The 5,400-nt window shown below is 36.5% G+C and overlaps 1 long non-coding RNA gene across 8 annotated transcripts in view; it reads left to right on the forward strand.

The window, feature by feature from the left end:
• The window catches only part of LOC106521605 (uncharacterized), a 170,447-nt gene extending 165,964 nt beyond the window's left edge, over positions 1-4,483 (forward strand). For all 8 annotated transcript variants that reach the window (XR_001310688.1, XR_001310692.1, XR_001310691.1 and 5 more), the window contains one exon: positions 4,252-4,483. This is a non-coding gene — a long non-coding RNA (uncharacterized LOC106521605). The remainder of the gene's footprint in view (positions 1-4,251) is intronic.
• The last annotated feature ends 917 nt before the right edge of the window (positions 4,484-5,400 follow it).

The raw sequence follows: 5,400 nt of genomic DNA on the forward strand, positions 1-5,400 counted from the left end.
AGAGAGAGAGAGAGAGAGAGAGAGAGAGAGAGAGAGAGAGAGAGAGAGAGAGAGAGAGGAAGCATGGGGGGTGGTGGTGGAGAGAAAGTGAGGCAGCAAACAGAGTTGAAAATCAAATAACAGAACAAGGGAGTGCTAAATGAAAAAGAAAGAAAGACAAGGAGTGAAGAAAAGCAGATGTAATTTAAATTTGTTGAGCAGTTTTGTTCAACCTCGCTCTTGTCACGGCGTCTGTTTTTTTTTCCTTGAGGGCCCTCCTTGCTCTAAACATGATCTTTGTGTGAAGTGACTCAGTTGCTGAGTAGATTGTTCACTGCTTTTGTTTTTGCTTCTTTAGGCCCATGTGAATCAGAAGCCACGTGCTCATGTTTTCCATATAAACTAAGGGGTTACTGGTGGCATCGCGTGACAATAAAGATGACCGCATAAAGATGATACAGTATCTTGTTCTCTGAACAATCTCATTCAATGTTTTATATTGTGGAGTCACGGTAACAGTATTGAAATAACTAAGAGATTTGTGTTCTATAAAGTAAGGTATTCCTTTTTGAGTCTGTGAGTGAGTGTTCGGATATGTCGCAGTGAGTCATTACTGAAAGGCACACGTTTTGATGACACACCCTGATATAACCAGCTTGTCTGACTGTCTGAAACATGAGCAATGCATGTGTTGGTTAATTTAGAATAATTGCTGTTCTCAGCATAAAATCCCCGATAACTGGCTTTATTTAGCTTTGATGACTTCCACAATAAATTCAGTTTTAAAGCTTATGGGGTCTTTAAAATGGAAGTTACAGTTAAACAGCTTCCCTCATCAGACTAATGAAGGCTCACACCAGTTAATGTCTCAAATTATAAGTTCCCATCTGAGTGGAATAAAGATAATTCTGCTGCATCCAACTCTGATAAATTGCTAATGCGATACGATATAATTTAGTCACATTTAATTTATATTTAGTTAGGTTTCAAAATTAAAAATGTAGAAACAGTTATAATGCATTATATATGTGTGTGTGATGCAGCATTCTCTGTCAAATGTCCTGACTGCCATAATAATGATGATCCAGATGTGAAGTCAGCCATACTGACATGTGAGAAAAAAAAAAGACAGCCTGACAGTGCAGCACTCATACCCCTTGGGAATGTTACAGCTGACTTCTGATTTATGTGTCAGTCCTTTTTTTAAATGACATAGTATTAAAGAGTGGTGATTTACGAGATTTACGAGGCCTTTTTTTTCCATTTTACATAGACATCCAGGTTTATTTCAGAGTACACTTTTTCAGCTGAGCCATGATCCCACAGTGAGCTTCCAAGAATTGCAAACACCATTATCCTTTTCACAGAACCTGTGTCTGGTTAAACTTTTTGTTTGGAGCTAAGGCAGCATAAGAAAACCTGTGCTAGTCTATAATTGTCTTGTAAAAGGAACTTGGCAGTGCACACTGAGGTGTAGAGCTGCAAGAGCAAATCTGTGCATGTGGTTGATCCTTTGATTATCTGGATGTATTAATATTGTTTTATTTGTGTGTCCCTTAGCTGAATAAGTCCATATGGATGTCGTGAAAGCAACATTTTTAACAAGAACCTGAGTTAGGCATGTACGGGCAATGTATGTTTAGAGCTGAATGTTGGGACAAAGCTGATTTCTTTAGTGTGGAGAGGCTGGGATAAACTGTAAAAAAAGTTGAAGGCTTCTGGTGAATCTTATTTTGAAATTCTCAAGTTAAGATAAGAAACCTCCTGTCCAAATAAGGTAATCTGAAAGTTATACTTGTTGTAACACGTGCATAATGTCAGAAATGTGATTTATTGTCACATGTGAGCTTACTTTATTTGAAAGTTCATTTATATTTCACACATGGTCAGCATGCTGATGTGGTACGATGCAGTCCAGAGGTGTTGCTGGAGATCAGACAAAACCTTCATGGAAGATTACAGACTTCCTGTTTAAAATGAGGATCTATACAGGGAGCTGCTTTGGAGGCAGACAGCTGACTGGGCTAGGACTCACAGGAAGCAGTGTTCCAGGAGACAAAAACAGGATAAAAGGGCCAGTGGCTGGCCACAGCTAAATGCTAACCCACACAAACTGACTGTACCATGGTTTCTTCTTTGCTGCTCAACAATAATGATTAAAAATAGTAAAGATTTATGACATAAAGGCAAAACTAATAAAGGCTTAGAACATATGTAATATGGGAAAGTAATGTAGAGATAATGTATTTAGTCTAAGTTTAAGATAAAAATTGATGTTTAAACAGAGGTTGATGTTTAACCCTTTTAAAGGCACAGTGTGTAGGATTTGTTGTTTTCAGCGACATCTAGTGGTTGAGTGGTTGAATCATCCTCCCTGGTCCTCCCCCCACCCCCACCACCTGCTTCCAAACACAAAGGAGTAGCTACGGTGTCTCTCAGGTGTCAAAAACTTTGATAATTCCAACCGCGATGTCTACCAGCAGCTTCAGGGCTAGTGATGTTTCAAGTGGTAAGATTATGAGCTTTAATAAGTAAAATTATCCCAGCTACAATGACAGACAACAAATATTACATTTATAGTGTTACAACTAAAACAGTTTTTGACGCTGCCACCGCAGTTTGTCCTTCATGAGCCTTCGTAGACAAGATGGCGGTGCAAGATGGCGGCTGCCTGTAGGGCGACCCGCGATCATGGAGGTATAAACAGCTTTTTATAAGGTAAAAATAATAAAACAAGGTCTTTGTCTGCAATAATTAGACATGTTTTTTATTATTGTCATTAGTGATTATCTCAATTTCGGCTAAAAGACTTGACAAAATCCTACACACTGTGCCTTTATTTCCCCAAAGGATATTTTTGTCTTCTATTAGTTAATTGACAAATAACCCATTTTAAGAAATTAAATATTTTTTTTTTGAATTTGGAGAGAAGGGTTCTTAATATGTGGTCAGATTAATGGTTAGCCATTTTATTACTATCTTGAAATTAGTTATTTAATCTTACTGCAGATAAGAAGAGATATCAAGTTCCTCCAGCTTGTTAAACAACCAGAACAGCTTTTAGAAAAGTTTGATGCCTTAAGAGATGTACAGTTTGATATTCTCACCCAGTGATGTAGACAAATGTTGTCTCAATCGGGGTGGCAACTTTAAGTGTGGACTCTTTCACTGGAATCCACACAGGTCCAGAACTGTTCGTGGGGTTATTAGCAAGAGTTCTGAAGTGCCTTCCATCATACAAAGCCTTGGATAACGCATCAAATGGGAACTGTTGTTTTCAGACCCCAGTGAGTTGGCTTGATCGCTTTCTGCAGAGTAAAATTAAATAAACTACATTTTACTCAGCTTGGCTGGCACCCCAATCCTGACGGCGTCTTGTCAGTTTCAGGACAAAAGCTGAACTCTCCTTTTTTTCTTTTTTCTCAAACTAGCTGTTTACAGCAGGTGAAGTCAGACAAGTCAAAATAAAGATATTAACTTCTCAGTTTCATCTGGCTTAAGACTGAACATTTCCCTTGGGGGGAAAAAATGTTTTGGTCTGTTGTCGACACGGCAGTGCCGAGCGCAGCTGTTCGCTGGCTGTAGGAAAAAAGAAAAACAGATCAGCATCTTCACACTGTATGGTTAAAATGGCAATTCATACTAATAATTCAGGTTCAAATAATGTGATCAATAGGACACTTGAATAACTGTTGAAATGAAAACAATTGTGTTACAGATTTTAATTATTATTTTCTTTCTTTTTTTCTATAATTACTCACAAAAGATTAAAATAGAACTTCGTGTCAGCTTGATGTAAGAAAGCTTTTATAGAGCAGAGTTCAGTGAGAAGGCTTGTAGGGTCAAGATGTCACGTTGGAAGAGAGGTCCTTCATGCTACCTAAATGAAGCAAAAATTGCCTCAAGACTTTTAAAAAGTCCAATTGTTGTAGATTAAGATTGTCAGGTGAACCAACCAAAGGGGTTGTTTAGTAGAAATCTATAAGCAAAATGAAGTCAGAAAGCTAAATCAAAGTTGCAAAACAAAATGCTTGTTCTTTCTTTTGTAGAAGTTGTTTACTCATAGTGAGATGTGTTATTATTTAGTAGTATTATTTTTTGTACCCATTTGCTTTGATAAAGTAAAATTTGACACCTTAGGACAACAAAACTTTTCAATAAATACAAATAAAAAATGTCTTCTTACAAATTCACTTCTTTTTCTTAAATCTTTTCTCTGAACTTCCTATTATTGTTTGCATTCATGTCTTTATTCATGTGCTATCTCTGCAGAATGAGCTCAAGGAGCGCAGATCTAAGAAGCCAGCTTGAAAATGGAAGATGAAGATAAGGAGGCGAACATCTTGATGGAGGAAAAAAATAGCAATAACCATAGGAGGGAAAAGGAATTTCCTTTATGTATTTCCTTGTTCTGTTTGAGTTTCCAACTGTAAACAAATGTTTAAAGCACTAGCACCATCGTGTTGCTCACATGACTAAATTAAAATCCTAAAATATTCAGTAAGAACTGTCACAGTTTTTTTTCATGACTTTACTCAGATAGGTTTATAAAAGTTTGTTCAAATTATTTATATTATATAAGTATTGTCTTGTATTTTCCACTTGTTCAATTTAATTATGTTTTAGTAATGTTTAAAATAGGTTATGGAATAGCTAACATATTTTTGTATTTCTATGTAAGATGTAAAATAATATAGAACTGTACAAGATTCAGTACAAAAGAACAAAACAAACAATATTTTAATTGCTGTCCACATTTTGTTAAGGGCAATATGCTCTTCTGTATGTCAAAGCTTTGATTTAATGCTGCATATATTTGAGAAAGCCTGCAGCCAGTACGATTGATCTCATAAAATTACAAATGTCACATACGTGCATTTTATGTGTTATGAAGTTCAGATCATACTTTGTTCACAGGGGAGCGAAAACAACGAGAAGAACCTGTACTCATGCAATATGCATGTCACTGATGAGAAATATGCCCACACTGTGGTGCACTCGTGGCAATAAATGTGAAGAGTTTAACTTTTATCATTCCAACGTAGATTATTAATGAACATAATACTGGGCTGTGAAAAATCTTTGTAATATAATGTCTAAGAAAGAATTTTATGGTTACTGAACAGCCTTATGAAAACATGGCTCAGGACAACAATTGTGAATGTCGGAGGAGGTACCGCCAGGGAAAAGGTAAGAGGAGACAAGTTTGTTTTCCTCTGCAGGAGAGGCATTATTCCATACATGCTTTTTTTTATAGGTGTCTTATAAGATTAGTTAGATTTACTTGTACTTGTTTCTTGCATCAGAAATCACTCAGAACATTGTCAGTTTGGAATATCAGGCAGATGTTCGGTCAAGGAAGATGAGCTAACCAAATGAGGTCAAGTGTAAGTCAGATTACCAAGAATTACTCTAATTAAT

This window comes from Austrofundulus limnaeus, unplaced genomic scaffold (assembly GCF_001266775.1).
Source record: "Austrofundulus limnaeus strain Quisiro unplaced genomic scaffold, Austrofundulus_limnaeus-1.0 Scaffold112, whole genome shotgun sequence".
NCBI classification, from domain to species: domain Eukaryota; kingdom Metazoa; phylum Chordata; class Actinopteri; order Cyprinodontiformes; family Rivulidae; genus Austrofundulus; species Austrofundulus limnaeus.